Genomic DNA, 19,171 nt, shown 5'->3' with positions numbered 1-19,171 from the left:
AGCTTCTTTACATTTTACAGCTGATGACATGAAACGCAATAGTGTTTCAGCTATGCATCTACCCTCTTTAAAAGCATCATTGGGGAGGAGACTTAGGGTATAAACAGGGTCTGATATAGACAGTGATAGAGTTTTGTGTCATCACCTGAACTGTAAATCTGAACTCCAATCCCAGTACATCTGGTTCAGGAACATACTGCATTTGAATAGGGGCAAAGCAAGCTCAGCCTTATTGTCTTTGCCAGTCAGTAAGGAGGACACGGAAAGCTTCAGTGCTGTATTTCTGACTGTCTCAGAGTCCAGAACAGACACAGAAAAAGCAGAAAAAAACGACAGACTCACTCCCACGACACCAGTGGCATTTGCTCCCCCCACCCCATTCTCCACAGTGCATTTAGCCCACATGGGCTCTAGGAAGTTTAAGACTATTTATTTTCTGATCTGATCACGTCAGTGTTCTCGTATGCACCTTCGTCATATACTATGTAGAACAACTGAGGCCTGCAGTGTACACGGAAGCACAGCTTTATACTGTGTTTGGTTGCTGACGAGAACAGCCTGAGAAGAGAGTGAGTAAAACAATCTACCACGAATTTGTGCTTTTTACTGAGCGTGCAGCCATGTTCAGCAGTTAATCAAACACACTCACACACACATACACTCATTCATCATTAAACAGCATTAAGTTTTCAAAATATGAATAGGGTTACTCAACTGCTAAAACCCGTGCTTTTGTACTGTCATCATATCATCCATCATTCTGTTTCCCTGTGCCTCCGTCTTCGTACCTGCATCTCTTATTGTGCGTGTGTGTCTGTGCGCACTCGGTAGCTCCGGCTAATGACATAAGTAAGCAGACATGTTCAACAACATATTGGCGCATGTAAACACTGTACACTGTAGCAGCCACCCCCCGCTTCCTCCTCTTTCCTGCATGCTTTTATCTCTCTTATCTCCTGCCCTCTAAATCTGCTCATCCATTTCTCTCTGTCTCTACTCATCTCTATCTGTTTATCTGTCTCCCTTCCTCGGGCACTCCAAGTCCTTTTCTTCCCTGTTCTCCCTCTTTATTATAATTTGCCCTCTTTTTCTCTTCTCACACCCCGACACACCTTCGCTGACATTATTTATTTCTCCTCGCAACTCCATCTGTCTGACGATCTGCCTTCCTTTCCAGCCGTTCATCCACCATCATTCTGCTGCTGATGTGCTGTGATGGAGGAAGTAAATAAATAGAACCAAAGCCAGGAATCCTAAAAGATCTGGTCTTTGCATAAAGGACAGTAATTCATCACGCAGGATCTACGTCTGGTTCTTCTTCGTCGTAGAGAAGAAGATTTATCTTTAATAGTAATAGTCAGGTGATCTAGGAGGGCGGGAGGGAAGGTTTAGCGGGAGAAAAGAAATTATTAAATGTCACCAGTTGATTGATGCCACCTGGGGCTACGATGCCATCTTTGTTTTGGGCTTACTGTTCACTGCATTGGCAAAAAGGAAAAAAGTACGAAAGGGAAAGACGGGCAGGAAGGAAGGGATGTTATATCTCGCACTCTTTAAAAGTAAAAAATAGAAAATAAAGACCTTGTCCTGTTTGTAGGTGTAAAGTGAGAGCGAGAGAGATCAGTGTGTTGAATAATTGCAAACAATAGGTGGTGAAAAATAGAGGAAACGTTCTCGGAAGCCACCACCTCATTGTAGAAATCCCCGCACCAAATCCAGGCTTCCTTTAACCAGCCTCCTCCTGGGTAAGTGAGCTCTTTTCTCTCGCCTACCCACCCCAGCACACCCTCCCCCAACATAACCAATTAGCTCTGAGGCCATAATGGATGTTGTTTGCCGTGTTTCCCTGTCAGCGGATTGAATTAGCGCCTCTGTGTGTGCGAGTGTGTGTGCGTGCGTGAGTGATCATCTTATCGGCTCTTAGTACAGTAATGAAACACAGTTATAAATGGCTGCAATCCTGTTAACAAAACAGCACCTGAGTGCAGCCCGCTAGATAAATCAGAACTGGGCCGCCGCCATGCCGGCCCCGGCGGCTGTTGCTAAGGCGTGGAATCACCAGGAGACAATTGAATCATTTGCTCACTGTCTGATAAAGCGTCTGTCTTTAACAACCGGATCACTGCTATAAAAAAAAGAGGAAAAAAATAAGACTGTTTGTTATCTCTGTGCTTCTCCTTTCACAGGATTTAGGAGAGGCCGCACTGGAGTTCTGTTTTTGTCATCAAACCGATAATACAATAAAACAACAGCATATTTATTTGATTTCCAACATTAAAAAAACAGCCCGCTGCTTTGGTTCTGGTTTTTCTTCACTGCACCACGGTGATATGGATTGTCATGCATACACTCTCTCTCTCTGTCACACACACACACATGCATAGATTCCTCTGTCTTTGTGCTGGGGGACTATTAAAGACAGTGTCTAATGCTGCGACATACTCCAGTGCTCACACACTTAATTGTGTTAATGTTTGAGTTCACATAATCTTTCAGGGCTGTCATTCTCCCCGATTATTCAGCCCTGTTTTCAATTACCGAACGCCTCGGCACTGTAGGCCCAGAATGCATGATATACCTATCCCCGCGCGCGTTGTCTCTGTGTGTTTTCCCGCCGCTGTTTGGGCACGTGAGCAAAATGACTTCAGCTAAACAAAGACTGAGGATGAGGTATAGCGTGAATTATCTTCATGCTGCCTTTTTTTTGTGTGGTTTTGTTTTTTGTTTATCAGTTAACTCATTTGGCTCCGAAGCTGCGCACATGCGAATGTTTGCGCGCGCATGCACACGCAAGCGTGGTTTCAGCGCAGCCGTGTGTTTACACAAGCATGCTCAGGCTGTCGACGGCCAGTCAGATGAAAAATTGAACAGCTCCTCCTCAAACTCATTTTGAAACGTGTCTGCAGCAGTTTTGGCTCCAGTCACCGATCACACCACATCATCAGCTATTGTGAATATGAGAAGAGTGAACTGTGTTAGCGTTTCGACACACACGCCAGGAAGCGGAGCGTGAGTCAACTTTACGGGAGTAAGAAAAATAAAAAGCACATAGCACAGTCATTACGTTGTGAGCAGGGCCCACTCAACCAGATCAGTGTGTGTGTGTGAAAACGATAGAAACTGTGTACGTGTGTTTTGTGTTTTCTTATGTCAATCATTCATCAGTACCAGTGCTGGCGGTCTATTGAAAGAATGTTCCTAGCATGGTTTACTTAGTGTCACACAAAGTCAAATGTGTTACTGTGTACAGTGAGGATTATGGCTGGAAATTCAAGGTTAATCACTGTTGTCCTGTGAAGTTAAAAGCCTTGTATGCCAACTCCCATACAGCCCGAATGTTCCCCAAATATATCTTTCCTGTGTCATTCTGTTCTGTAGTTGGTTAATGATGTGTTGCAGGAGTGCGATAAAAAAATGAAGATAGTAAGCCAGTGATAAACTGGGGAATTTCCACTTCTAGCAGATGTTGTGATGTGTCATTTCGGTGCATGATGCAAAAAACCAGCAGGCTAATAATGTACTGGCTTATGGGTAAATATATCCATTTAGCTTTTATTTCGCTGTCATTATTAGAACAGCTCCAGACAAAGGATTTTCCTAGCTGAGTAGCACATTTATGAAATTGATTTGATCATTAAACATAGAGTTTGCTGGGACATCAGAAGGTGGTTTAGGTTCCAGTTTTTAGGTTCAAGTTAAAAACACCTGAAAAAATCGATGCACTTGGAAAACGAACTAAAATAAGCTAAAAATTTAGAGGCTTTAGACATCTGTTATAACCTGCCTGATGTGGCTTTGATGGACATGTTTACTGAGATTTACAAGACTGTGAGTCTACTGTCTTCAAAGAGTGTTGGGTTTTTATTGTAATAACTATGTGATTTATTTAAATCCTGCATTCGACGTATGCTATTCATGCAATATTAGTTAAAAGACTAAAAACAACACTGAAACTAATAAAACCTAAAGACTTTCGAACAATAAAAAGTTAAAGTGGAATGAACACACCTTCTCTTGAAGCTGACTGAAATTAAACTTAACTGAAAAAAGTAAAAAAAAAGATAAAAATGAAAGCTAATTAGAAAATACAAAACTTTAATAACTCAGCTGCAGAGTGCACGTCTTTAGACCTTCTTCCTTTTGCTCTTGGCTCTATATGAGACAGCGAGTTATCTTTAATAAGCCCTGCCCATATACTGTTTAAACCTTCTGTTTGTGAGCAGCAGCCAATCAAAGCAAAAAATGGCTTAAAGGGGGAGCAAGGAGCCAAAACAACTTGTTTCAGAGTGTGGATGAACTGAAGGACTAGACCAGGATTAAGTATAACATAATTGCTACAGTGTTTTGAATTGGCGATCATTCAAAGTCCAAGAATAAAAATTTGAAGCTGTAAATCAGCATATAGTTCCAGTTTAATGCTGTGCTACATTACAGAGAAATACGAACCCAGAACAGCAATGCACAAACCGAGCTGGTTTTTAACAACACTGACAAAAGTGGTACTGATTCAAAAAGTGTTGCAACCAGGAAGAAAACACCCTACCCACGGTGTGTGATCAAACTATCAAAGCTATTGGGGAGTGGCCCAACCATTATGTGTGGAACTGAAGGCATCATGCTATAACAATGTTAAAAACAACTACCTGGACTGCATTTCAATTTAAATGTCCTTTGACAAAAAACCAAAAAACAAGAAAGAACCAAAAAACGAATTAGACACTGGATGTGTCCTGTCCCATTTAGAGGCTCATTTGGAACAGCCCAGCTGCTTTGTCAGCTTTCAAAGCTGTTTGCTGAACTTTGAATGAGTCAACTAGTGGGTTAAAGTTATTTGGCTAACACATACTTATGTTGAGTAATGTCAGCCACCATGACTAGACAGACACAAACAGGAATGACACAGGATCTTAGACTTTGTTAACAGAAAACTGTAGACAAGGATGCGTGCAGTGGAGCGTTGACAGCTGAACCTCAACAAAACAGCACTGACTAACGTTGTTCAAGGATGCCACAAAGGTATCGCTAGATAAATAAATAAATTCACTGTAATCATAATAACGAAATTCCCAAAAACCTATTTTTAGCAATGAGGTCCAATGTAAACTAAGTTCAAACACACCAACACAAATTTGTTGCATACATGAAGAAGTTTATTTAAACTGTAAATTGCATAATATATATAATATATTACTTACACAGGTCAGGGATAACATTTTAACCACCTGCTTAACATTATGTCGGTCCCCCTTTTGCTGCCAAAACAGGACTGACTCATCAAAGCATGGACACCGTCAGAACTCCTGAAGGTGCCCTCTGCTATCTGGCACCAAGATGTTAGCAACAGATTCTCTAACTCCTGCTCGTTGCGAGATGGGGCCTTCATGTTTTTCCCATATCCCATTGATACTGGGTTGAGATTAGAGGAATTTGGAAGCCAAGTCAACACCTCTAACTTGTTGTTGTGGTCCTCAAACCATTCCTAAAGCATTTTTGCCACAGCCATCAGGGAATGCCGTTTCCATGAAAGGGTGTACATGGTCTACAACAATGCTTAGGTAGGTGGCACGTGTCAAAATAATATCCACATGGACTCAAAGTTGCCGTACAGAACACAATCAAAGCCGATGCTTACCAGGTGTTCCCCAATTAAGCATCGCACATACACCTGTCCGTCCGCGTGATGTAAAAGAAAACATGATTCATCACACAAGGCCACCTCCCTCCATTACTCTGTGGTCTAGTTCTGATTGTCATGTGTCCATTGTTGGTGCTTTTGAAGGTAGACAAGGGTTAGCATGGGCACCCTGACTGATCTGAGGCTATGCAGCCCCAAATGCAACAAACTGGTACGCACCGTGTATTCTGACACTTTTCTATCAGAACCAGCATTTACTTTTCCGCAATCTGAGCAACAGTCACTTGTCTGTGGGAGCTGACCTTCGCTCCCCACATGAATCAGTGAGCCTTGACTGCCCATGAACTGTCAGTGGTTCACCACTGTTCCTTCCTTTGACCACTTTTGATAGATACTGACCACTACAGATGGTTAGATTATGATGATTAATTAAATTATCTTCAAAACCTCAGTCTGGAATGGCAACCTGACTGAGACAACTAGGAACAAACTGGACAGGATCATCAGAAATGCTGGAAAAATCACTGGTCTTCAGCTGATTTGTTCCAGCTGAAGTATTAATTATTATTAAGAGTTTTATTATGAATTGATTTGTGACTTGCTCAACCAATGACAATTTTCCACTAATGTTAACAATGTAATTATTGTAATCCTAACTTGTGGTTAACTTGTAAAAATGCCTGTGCGTGGTCATTTCTCTAAGGTTGGTGCTTATTTTTGTTGCCTAAATCTGACCACACTGCTTTAACCAAACAGCATCAGAAAAAGCAAAGTCAAAATGAAAGTCAGGAAAAAGTTTATCTCTGGTTTTAGGCCATGTGATTGACGCTAAATGGTCATCCAAGTGCTGATGGGCTACCTGTTGCATTAAAATACACCAGAAATGGGTTACTGACTGTGGCTAGTCAAGCTGAAAGCGAGAGGTGTAAGAGAGGCAATGTGTATGACTCTGATACCAGAAGATGACTATATGGCAAGTCTTAGTTTCTAATGAGTGATTATGTCATTTAAAAATGAGGTGCAATAAGAGTTGACATACCGTCAGTCAAGCAGAGACTTCTCCATTTCTCCTTCCATCATCATGTTATCTGAAACACACCTTAGTTGTCCAATGAACGTGTTTTCTGTGTTTTGCATAGCGTGTAGATGAGTTGATTTATAACTCGGTTTACTATCTGTGTAACTGACAAGGAACTCCTCTTCTAGTTTCTGAGGGCGTTTATCTCTCTAAGGCTGTAATGGATGTATTCATCTGGGCACACTGTGAACACACAATTTCTATTGTTGTTTTTGATAAGTGCAAAGGGGTGTAAAGCAGTTGTAGTGATAGGGAAAGAAAAGAGATGATTGCATAGCTGTGACAGTTTAAAGATTCTCTATACTTTGGTGTTGGTTTTGGGGGTGGGACAACTTACCAGATAGCCTTTGCAGATATTTATATGGTGGCCATGCAGTAAAACTAACTGCTTAGTAGCCTATAAAGAGGCATTTCATATAAAATAAACCTTTTCTTTTGCAGTCTTTTGCACAAACAAGTTAACTGATTACACAATCATGGAACATGTATGAGTTGAACTATCTCTTGTCTCAGCAAACCCTAAAAAATTAAAGACGGACATCTTTGACGGGCATTTTTTCCCCCCAGAAACCGAACTATTGATTTAAACATATTCTATATATCAGCACGGCAAAGAGTGTTGGGTGCAAACACAGTTTCATTTTAACAAAATGTAAATTAAATTCCTCAGTTTCTGAGGAATCCAATTTTCCAGAGGAGGATTTTGCAAGTGTAAACCTCACCACCTTTGCATTTACCTTTCCGTCTGTTCCTTTTTGACAAACTGGGCTAAATAGGTGTTGGGGACGACCCTTTGTAAAACAGGCTGTGGGTCCGGTCAAGGCTGCAGAAGCCTGTTAGAAGAAGGACAGGCTGGGGAGACAACTGAGGTTGTTTGCCATCAGGTGTGTGTGAAGATATCTCCAAACATTTGGACCCTGGAGATAACAACATGCCAGAGAGGGGGAGGCAGAGAGACAGAGATGAGTGTATTTCCCTGGGACCACCTAAGCCGCCTAATCAAGATATGACTCCACTGTGCATGAGTGTGTGTGTGTGTTTATGTGTGAAAGAGAGCGGGAGAGACAGAGTGTGTGTGTGCGCATGTGCATGTTTCTGCGCCTGAGATAAAAGGCGGCAAATCAGAGGTTTCCCTCATCCTGATCCCTTATAACGGACTATGTGCCTGTGAGCGTGTGCGTGAGTGTGTGTGTGCATGTCTGTGGGTATAGGTATGTGTGTGTGTGTGTGTCAGACAACTGGGTAGCTGCTCCCAGAGCCCCCATCACATCACCTAGACCATGGAGACCAGACCTGCACAGGAGTAATGAGCAGTGCGTTGTTGTGTCTATGTCACTCACAATAAATGTGTGTGTGTGTGTTTTTCTGTGGGGGCGAGTGATAAGCGTTAGCACTGTGATGTTGCATTAATTGCGTGCAGAGTCTTTGGTTCCCTCTCACACAGTTAATGAAGACACGACACGTCGCTCATCCCTCTCCGACGCTCTGCTTTGAGTGCCACTGTGGCCTCCGCTGCATTTGAGCACTGTAATTTGGCTTTTAAATGAAATAAATTAGTTATCTGGGAGATCCTAAGGATTACAATTATCATTATTTTTCCCTTAGTGACAAATGCCACGCTGTGATTGGTTAATGGCTTTCTTCTGAGTGGCAGCCATCCTATGGGGTCGTCCAAACCGAGGAAAATGGAAGGGGAGTGAAAGGCGCCAATCTGTACGACTAATGAGGTGCAATTATATCGCTGACTGTCTGTTGACGTGACCCCACCAAAAACCTTTACACACACACACACACGCACGCACAAACGCACATGCTTAAAACAACCCTTGAAAAACACAAATTTATTTGTAACTTACTGGATGGGAGCCATGGGATGAAAAAGAATATCGGTGAGTTACTCATTACATTCATCTTTTTACAGGATTAGGATGTATCGTTGTCCATGTCGACCTGGTTAAAGGTCACCATTTTCACACAGAGTTGGTTACATTATGTTAGTCACTAGTAGCATAGCAAACACTGAGTGTCTGACCAAACTGTTGGTGGTTGATTTGTGGGAAATGGATGCAGCAGGCTTTACTAACAAAAAAACAATAAGATAAGAATAAAAAAAAAATTAAAGACTAAGAAGAACAATATCTTTACTTCTGCTGGATCAGCATCAGTCCTTTTAAGTTGTTCATCCTATGAGAATTTGCAACTGTGTAATAGAAAAGCAAAGCAGGTTATATTAAGCTTCAGAGACTGTCTCTCTATATCACAGTGCTGTTAGAAAAAGTTTATAGGTTTGTTTCCTTCTGTTTGGGTAATTTTAATGTAAATCTGTTCAGCACGGTGGACAAATCAGCTGATTTAATGTACATAGCCGTGCAGGTCCTTAAGTTTCTTTCTGTGTGATCACCTTTTTATATTTATGTGACCTCAGGACAAGAGTAACAGAAACTAAAAAAAACCTGTATTTTTAACAGATTTTAACTGACCTAAAAGACAGACTGGTAGCTCATATGGTTGAGACACATTATCACATTTATTTTAAGGCTATAGTGGGACGTAATAACTAGAAATGAAGAAGGAATATGGTACATATTTTTAGACCAGAAACTTGATATGTGTTTAGATATTTGCAGTGTTTAAAAATTCTAGCTGGAGTGTGATTAGTTTGCTTCAGACAGTCGATGTAGAACTAACCAACATATATGCTCATATTCAAGAGCTGTTTTTGTTTTAGATAATAGGTTCGTTTGAATATTATGTTGTTCTTATGGTCAACAAATCCAACAAAAAGACCATAAACAACAAACATTTGACACTAACAACTGCTGTTTGGTCTGACATATTCTTCCTATAGTTTAGACTTTGTACAAACATGCAAAAAGCTCAATTTGTGGTCAAAAACTAGAAAAAGCACAAAGGCACGGAAGAGAAAATACTGAAAGATGGACTCACAAATTGGCAGTTTGTTGATAATGACATAAATACCAATTAAATAAGTCTTGTGATATTTGTTATTTTTCTACAATTCTCTGAACTATTTTGTTTATGCTTTTGCACATTAGCAGAGTTCCAGGGATATGTGGGGGGGTTCTTAGTTTTTTTCTTTGCCACAAGTCTGTTTCATTGTATGGTCTTTCATCCTATCACCGTGGCTACTTCATGCACGTATGCAGGTAAGATGTCAATTACTGTTTGCACATTAATGGAGACTAGAAGTCTTTATGTCTGTGCTAAAAGCAAAGCTGAAGATCGGCTTGAGCAGAATGCACTTCGTGGACAAGGCTTGATTTTTCCTGCAGCTCAAGTCATAGAAAGCCTTCCACTCTTCCCTTTGTCTATTTCTCTGAATGCTTCTCTCATTGTCTTCGACTTCTTTCAGATAATCTCATTTAGACTTCCTCTCTTGATTTTCAAGCCTCCTTCTCTCTCTCAGCGGAGCTCCCTGCCTCTCTCCCATGGCTCTGTCTTTCTTGCTCTTTCTCACTCACTTCCTCTAAATGCACACGGTATTGATGTTTTTCCCTCCATCATGGCCCCTGTGATGCTTTCTCTCCTTTTAGCTTTCCCCTTTGTCTCCCACCTTTTATTTGTCAAAGGTTCTCTGCAGTGTTTTCTCCCCAGGTACAGGCTCTCTCGTGCACACAGATGTATAGATAAACCAGGGGTTTAACTGAGTTTTTGAAGGGTAAGGCCAATACTGATTTTTTGAAAGTGCTGATGGCCAGTGAACGGCGTATATCAACATAGAATATCTATAAAATAAACATTTTCTTGCTGAACTCATGTGAAGAATGTCATTATAGCCTAAGAGGAAAGCATGACATGTTCTTTTTTTTTGATTGAAATAAACACAAATATAGTATTTTTAAAATGCCTGAACTGTGTAGTGTTTCTCTTTATTAAAATTCCAACTACTTCTCTGAGAAGAGAAACTATTAAATATAGTTAGGTTCATAATTTATTGGATAGAGATGCGATTTTTGTAGTTTTGCCTCTGTACACCACCACAGTGGATTTTCAATCAACAGTCAGCACATGATTGAAGTGTAGTCTTTATTTCACAGAACAGAACTTGTGGATTAATGTTTAGGAATTAGACATTTTTATACAATGTCCCCCATTTTCAGAGCCTCAAAATTAATTCGATAAACTAATAAAGGGTTAAATATAAAGATTGTCTTGAATGCTGTCTCCTTTGCCTGAAGTCTTGGAGCCATGTGCATCACTAAATGCTGTTTCTCCTCCCTCAGATGCTCCACCAGGCCTTTACTGTGGCCGCTTTCAGCTTTTGCTTGTGGGTCTCTTTGCTCACAGTTTTGTTTTCAGTAACTGAAAGCGACTAACTTGGCTATTGAGGAATATCTGATTTCTTTGCTTTGAGAAACTTGAGGTTTTTTTGCAGCAGTATGCTTTAGGTCATTATCCATTTGCACTTTGAAGCCGTTCAATCAGTTTTGCAGAGTACTTTAGAGAGCATAGCACTGTACACTTCACAATTCATCCTGCTACTTCCATCAGCAGTCACATCATCCATAAACACTGGTGACCCAGTTCCACTGGCAGCCATACGTCCCCATGCTATAACATTACCTCCACCATGTTTGACAGATGATGTGGTATGCTTCAGATTATGAACTGTTTCTCTCTTTCTCCTTATTTTGCTCTTCACATCATTCTGGCTCACGTTAATTTCAGTTTCATCTGTTCAAAGAGGTTTGTCAGAACTGTGCAGGTTCCTTTAGATGTTTTCTGGCAAAGTCTAATCTGGGCTTCTTGTTCTGGAGTGTAACCAGTGTTGTAAACCTTCTGTATTTCCATTTATGAATGTGTCTCTTGATTGTAGTCAGTGATAACTATGGAAATAGGTCTGCTATCCTCCACTTTAGGTATCTTTTGTGGTCATTCAGGACACTTGGTGTTGCTAAGCTGGTCACAGCACTCCTTCTTTTTAAAAAATCTACCAGATAGTTGATTTGAATGCTCCTAAAATTTTTGCTACAACTCTTTTTTTTTTTTGCACTGACATCTTTTTATGACTTAAAATTACATTTAACAGCTATAAAATACAATTTCAACATTTATTTCTGCTTTATTTGTTATGAAATAACAAAGAAAGCTGGTCATAAAACTGCATGACAGTCAATTGTCCAATTCAATTTGAATCTCTGAAAGTGTGGACTGTGTAAATGTCTGTAATTCCTTAATATTAATTAAAACCCTCTAAAAAAAACTCTTGAATTAAACTTGAACGACTGCACTTCAGTCTAATGTTCAGAATTTTTAATCCAATGTGGTGGTAAATAGAAACAAAACTACAAAAACGGTCTCTTTGTGCAGCTGATCTGTGATGATGTGTTGGAAGTTAAAACTCACAGGCAGGGCAGACCATTTTGTGAAAGTCAAATACAAAATGAAACCAAATATGGAAATCTTAATCTAAATATGGAAGAATTTTGAATTCCTGGATAGGGATGTTAAAATGCAGCTGCCTTTCAGGAAATTCAGGTCATCAAAAGAAATCCCATAGGCATGGAGTTTAGGATTAAGTTCATGTTAAATGGATTTGTTTGAATGAATTTGAATAAATATCATGGTTAAAAAGGTCTTATACTATTGGAACGTTATACATATTATTCAGTAGCAGGAAGTAGAGATAAGTAACTTAATACCAGAACAGGGCAGTAACATCTGCCACATTTTTCATTTTGGTAAACACTTCAGGCCATCAGGCTTCTTGCTCCAGCTTCCCGGCGCTTCTTTTTCCTGTTTAAAATATGTTGTGTTAATAACCAGTGGGTGATGTCACCATGGCCACGTCCTTCCTTTAAATACAGGCTATGATACCAACATATTTCTGTTACACAAGGCCAGTGTCCACACTTCTACAGAAGAAACTGCACATTCCTGCATGCTCCATGCAAAAAGCTTAAAGTGGCACAAGACAATGGCTCTTTGTTGCATGTATCGCAACATTTCCTGCCTTCCTCTTGGCTAATTACATTATCAATTAAAGGCAAAATGAACAATCCTGTGGACAATCTGAAACAGCTAAAACCTCTGATGTATTACTTACTGTAGATCCTAATAGTACACAGACACTCTGTACCTAGAAAGATGATGCTTATTTACAACAGCATGACCAAAATGGATTTGTAGTAGTTAATCGAGGACACAATATAACCCTCATGCGAGGGTAAATTTACAGCGACACAGATATTTTGTGGCTGTGATTCAGGTGTAACCTTCATGCTTAATTTCATCATGATATATTGGCCTACCTGTAATAAAGCAGAAACACAGACACACTGAAATGCTCACGCAGCCTTTGCACCCTTTCTTTTGACTGTAAAAAAGCAGCTGTAATAGAGAGCCGTGCGCCATGTCAAGCTGTATTTTACATTTACAAGCGTATCTCACAACAAGCCAATCTAAGGTGGTAAGGCCAGATGAGGCTGGCTGTATCACAGCCCATCTAGTCAGCAGTTGCTTGCTTTATAACGTGGCCTGTATCTAAGCAGAAAGGATATTTAGGGAGCGATATAAAGAGAGATAAATGATGGGTGGCAGGGAGGATGGATGAGCGAGGGAGAGATGTAAGGAGAGAAGGCTCATGTATAAAAGAGGCCGTAAAGAGTGGAGAGGTTGGTTTCAGTGTGTTTAAGAGCTTGGCAGAGGAGCAGCTACCGCTACTGCGACTGTGGTTTCTGGGGAATCAATGTCTGTGTGTGCGCATTTGTGTGTGTGTGTGTATGTGTGTGTAATAGGGGGAAAAGGATCCAGGGTATTTTCCTGGCATTTGATGGACAGCTTAACGCGCAGCTTGTAAAAACAGCAGTGCAAAATGTTCCACGTGCCAAGGGACAGGGTAGGTCACACACACACATCAGATACACACACACACACACACAATAAAAGTGAAGTGCACAGTTGTAGTCTTATTTATTAGGGATCCTGTGGTGTGGGTGAACAGTCACTGGGTAGTAGATCAGCCCAGGGTAAAACCAGATGATGTTTTCTTAACATTTCCCCTGATAATTTCCAACATCTCTCTCGCGTAATCACATTTTCAACATTTCCCCGTAGGGGAGGGCGAGCCTGTTAAAACCCTCACACTCGTGACCACATAGTCTCAATTAGCCCTCGCTGATATTTTGTGTGCAGCTAATGAGCTCAAGTAGTTTGTGCAACAACTAATGATAGCGAAACTGAGTCACAGAGAAATGGCAGATAGCACTTGGACTTCTCAGAGGAGATCACTTTTAAAGCCATCGGCTCCCTCACCGTTCACCTCTGCTCCCCTTGCCCTTTATTGTCCATGTCCCATTGGTTTCATACCCCCAAACCTCTAGTTCAGTCCAGTGAACCACAATGGAGGGCTGATTTCATTTTGCTGCGTTACAGCCAATGTTGCACAAGTTTTCCATCTCTCTGCACCCCAACTCCTCATTTCTCATTCCTATTTCAAGCTCAACACGAGAATTTTGAACCAGCGTTACAACATTTGGTGTTGTTGCATTTTGTCGGGGGATTGTGTGGTTGAGCAACGATTACAGAAGCTTAACGGTCCTTTGGCAGAGGTACTGCACTTTCGCATTCCAAAACGAGCAGAAAAAGTAACTTTCTATGTAACATACCGTAAAGAATGAACTTACAAATGTTGTCAGGAAGTGATCTAAAAGCAGAAATGTTAAATGAATAATTTGTCTGTTTTATTTCAGATATCGGAGCTGACATCTTTGTGGTTTTGGTTGCAGTCCCCACATGGTTGGATAAAATTGAATAACTCATGACATTTTCAAAGGAGATATTGAATGAACACTGCTGACCTTCAATAAATCCATTCTTAACTCATATGCTATTAAGATAAAAGATGGAGAACATACACAGTTGGCGTTGTGGGGAAGCAGTACCATGTGATTCAGATCATGTGGTTTTGGGTAGAAGCATTTTTAAATCGAGCTGCATGGCCTGGTTAGTCAGTTACTTCACCATCTTGATCAAGACTGTGATTTCAACAGCAACAGCTGGATAGTTTCCAATATATATTGTTAAACCCATGTGTTATGATGTTTGCAATGTAGGCTTTAGGTGAAACTTTTCATCAAACATTTAAGAGATGGATATTAATATTTGTACATATATTCATGCTGCACTTAGAATAAACTGTGTCATGTTTGATCATCATCTTTTGATTTGATTCAGTTTTTTTATCTGCCCAATATAGAAAAATGTATGATGTAAATGTATGATATATTTAACTGTAAATATATCCTGTTGTTGGAGTGAATAAAAGTGAATAGAATTAAATACAATAGTAAATAAATAGTAAATAAAATAATAATAAAAGACTAGACCCAGTTTTTGTCCGGTCTCCCCCCCCCCTCCCTCCCTGCTTCTCCCTGAGCCTGGTTCTGCTGCAGGTTACTTCCTGTTAAAAGGGAGTTTTTCCTTCCCACTGTTGCCATGTGCTTGCTTTTATTATAGAGAAAACCGTTGTGATTTGGCACTATATATACAGTATTTCACAAGAGTGAGCACACCCCTCACATTTGTGTAAATATTTTATTACATATTTTCATGGGACAACATTGAAAACTTTGATACAATGTAAAGTAGTCAATGTACACTTTTTGAGATACATTTCTTCTTTTCCCTGTTTACTTACTTTTCAGTCATTGCTTTGTTAAGCCCACAGTCACACAGCCCTACATCATCATCGATCATAACGATCATCTAGCAACCACTGATCATGAGTAAAAAATGTGTAATCCCCTCACCAGCTGGTTGAATGGTCGCTGGCGGTGACCGGTTGAAATTGGTTGCAAAGGGGTATACGGTGCAGGTCTAAAAACCTCCTTCCAGTTGACACCAACTTGTTTGCAAACACTTGTCAACTTTTCTCAAAGCAGCGTAGTAATCTTTTAGCAACCACAGCAATTACAAAGAGGTTTTTGGTGCAGCACACTGTTTACAACTGATTTTACCAGCCAACAACTTCCATCAAACACTTGTCAACTGGTCAGGAAATAGACATTTTCCCCTAGCAACTGGAGGTTGCCATGGGGTGGTGACCTCTGTGATTGAAGCTCTAGGTTTAGAAACCAGACTACTTTACTTCCGTGTATGAAAACTAATGGTTTGATTTAAAACGTGCCTGTTTACATGAATCCGTCATGCTGAAAATTTACACCAAATGATATCAGCTGTATTAAAATGTCTTATTATGAAGGTAAGTCTTGATTTATAGAACATTTTAATCTTTTGGGCTCAGTTTCACGTGTCACAATTTTTGTAAATTTTCTTTGCAAACTCATACTTCATTTATTGAATTTGAATAGTGGATAATTAAAAAATATAAGTAATTTCCAAATATTTGACAACCTCAACTTCAATCATAGAGAATCAAACTATGGCTATTTTAGTTGTAGAAGATGAGAGCGATGAAAAGATTTAATAAGTAATGTCACTCATCTCAGTTTCTTTAGGTTAGAAAAGTTATTTTCTATCATTGTCATTGTTATCTAGTTAACAGGATTTGCTATGATGCCATGTTCAGCTTAGATGTGAGAAAAATGCAACATGTGCTTTTATGTTTAAGGTTTGAATTAAGTGTCTAAGAATTGTGTAGTGCCTCAGAGTATTCAAATGTCTAAAAATGACAGAGGCAGAGACTCATTTATCTCTGCACCAATGGTTTTTCATTTGCACACATGGCGCATATGGTTTGCCTGAGCATTTAAATAACTGCGTTTTGCTCTGATGAGTGAGTTTGTTGCACTGTTTCAATAAAACGTCTCTGCTGACAGTGAAGAGAGGTCCAAGAAAAACAGCATACACACACTTTGAATATCAAAACCCATAAGAAACTGTTTTAAATTAACACCTAGAGGATGTTAAATATATACCAGATGACAGAGCTAAAGCCACCTGGCTATGATGATGCTTTTAACGTATTGTGCTCATGGGGCAGAACGAGTCGGTCTCGTGTGTGTACTGGGGACTGCGGTGCTGGCTGCTGTTTTGTTGTGGCTTCTCAGAATTACAAAGCTCAGATGTTTTAATATTACAAGCAGTGTGTATTTTTTCTACTAAAACCAAGAAACTTCCTTGATCACCTAAATCCTATGATAGGGCAACAGCTAGCTAAGAGAATTGCTGCAGATTCCATGGGAAGTAATTCCAGTGACACTTTTATATACATCTGCATGGAGCCTTGGCACACACTGACATGTGCTACATTGGACTTTGATTTTAATATTGGCTTTAGCACTTAACTTTTATATAGTAATCTTTGGCTTTTGCCCTGTGTTTCTTAGTGTTTACCTTTTCCCCATGTCTCCCGTGTTTCCCTGTCCATGCTGCGTCTGTTTTCCAATGCATGCTTCATGTGACTTCTTCCTTTGACTTCCTGTTTTATTTTTATAATCAATTTGTCTTGTGCATCTTTCACTTCCTATCTTTGCCTGCATTGTGATTGCCTATCCCTTCCTCATTAGCATTAGCTGTGTATTTGGGTCCTTTCTGCTGGTGTTTCAGCTTCACTGCTTCCCAGCACCAAGGAGGTCTTACTGCTGAACACCATTGACAACCTGTTTTCTGCTTGTGGGTCAGCTGATAACTATCCTTTTGCTGGGATGGCTGTTGCCAGCATCTCTCATAGTCACCAGGGCCAAGCCTGTTCAAAGGTTGATTGACGTGAGGCCGGCTCCTCTTCAGTTTCTAAGCCAGATCCAACCGCTGTCTTGCTTGCTCCAAAGAGTGAGCTGGAGTGCTCAGGATCCTGGCCGGTCTGCCGAGGGATTTGGTCGCCATTGCCAGACTCCTGCCCAGCATTGCTTTCACCATTGCAGCCAGCTCTCCATACTTCTGGGACCCCCTCTTGAGTGGCTTCATCTGCTTCCCATGCCTCTCAGCCTTTCAGCCAAGTTTTCCAGTTCCCCTGCCTTCCATCCCCCACGGTGTCTGCCGTAACCCTATGCCTCTCTAACCCTTTGCTTGGTGAATTCAGTTCTTATTGTCACATATTCACATGAAATGAGGCTCCGACATGACATCTGGTGGGTGATTCACACCATGCTGCACCATGCCCTCTCAAACAACTGTGCATGTTCATCTTCTGAGTACCCACTCGCAATATTTTATACCAAACCCTTCAAAAAAGAGACACTGAGAATTGCAGTTGTTGTCCAAATTACTGACTTTGCAAGAAAGAGAACTTTTTCTGTGTCCATCTATGTCCTCAATATGCTGATTGCTGTGACAAACAGGACATCGAGGGGTAGTCTTCACCTTTAACACAACCAGTGCCTCTTTTCACAACCACTGACAGAACAACCAATCCGCTCTCTCCCCCTCTCCTCCCCTCCCTCCATCCATACTAGAGTTACTCATAATGAGGAGCTGCCACTCAAACCGCTTCAAGCAGCACTTATTGCAACACCGTCGGGGTTACAGGACAAGCTACCTTAACGTCTCAGTTGCATTTGTTGAATAAGAGTTTTGAGCAATACAATGGGCAAATGTGGAGGAAAGAGTTTGGGAACAAAGACCACCTCTGCTGTTACTCACTGGATGGGCTATATGAAGTGTGGCTTATGAATCGAAACACATGCATTATGCATAATGAACAGAGACTGAAGGGGGGAAAAAAACGAGAGACACGGAGGAGACATCTTGTCATCACTAAAGGAGAGCGATGGAAAGATGGACAAAGGAGATGTCCCAAGGGAATATGCACTCATTCTGCATGGCTGCCTATCCGTCACCATGGAAACTGTGTGTGTGTGTGTGTGTGAACATTTGTGTATGTGTGCACTGGTGACTAACATTGAGCTGTAGGGTGTGTGTTTATTAGGAGGGGTAATAATGTGTAGGTGCTGAACGGCGGGCCTCCTACCGCGTTAGCAAGAATACCTTCGAAACTCTCTATGATCACAGTCGGCATCACGTGAGTGTGCAGCTGTGTGTGTGCGTGCGTGTACAGACAGAGTATGTGGATAGAGAGATCTTATCGTTTTAAAGCAGGACACCAGGTTGATGAGTGATCTGCCGTATGGTGTGATTGATGAAGGACAGACCGATGAACACTTGATGAGATGAAAGGGTGAAAAGGCATCAGCACGCAAACACTGACTCATGCACGCTCATCAGCACACACACTGAAAGACAAAGCCCACGACTGTGAGGCCTGTGATGTGCGTGTAGGTATCACACGTTTATGCTTACTTGAAGGGACAAGAAAACTTACAGAACCAAAGACACATTATGCAAAAACACACACAGGCACTCGAAGACACACCTCAGGAGAAGATAAAGGGACGTTTAGAGATGAAATGTTTTCTTTGAGCCAATGGAAACGTGACATGAATAACACACAGGAGGCTGTACTACCATATGCATGCTCCCAAACACACACTTAGGCTTACACACATGCAAGTATAGCTAGTAAATAAAGACTGACAGGA

At 40.8% G+C, this 19,171-nt stretch overlaps 1 long non-coding RNA gene across 1 annotated transcript; it reads left to right on the top strand.

The window, feature by feature from the left end:
- Positions 1-1,402: 1,402 nt before the first annotated feature.
- On the top strand, positions 1,403-14,915 carry LOC109203272 (uncharacterized). The gene is made up of 3 exons (XR_002063197.2): positions 1,403-1,745; positions 8,319-8,440; positions 14,426-14,915. It is a non-coding gene; the product is annotated as an uncharacterized LOC109203272 (long non-coding RNA).
- Positions 14,916-19,171: the final 4,256 nt, after the last annotated feature.

Source organism: Oreochromis niloticus, linkage group LG8 (genome assembly GCF_001858045.2).
Source record: "Oreochromis niloticus isolate F11D_XX linkage group LG8, O_niloticus_UMD_NMBU, whole genome shotgun sequence".
Taxonomy (NCBI): Eukaryota; Metazoa; Chordata; class Actinopteri; order Cichliformes; family Cichlidae; genus Oreochromis; species Oreochromis niloticus.
This window is presented reverse-complemented; position numbering and strand designations above follow the sequence as displayed.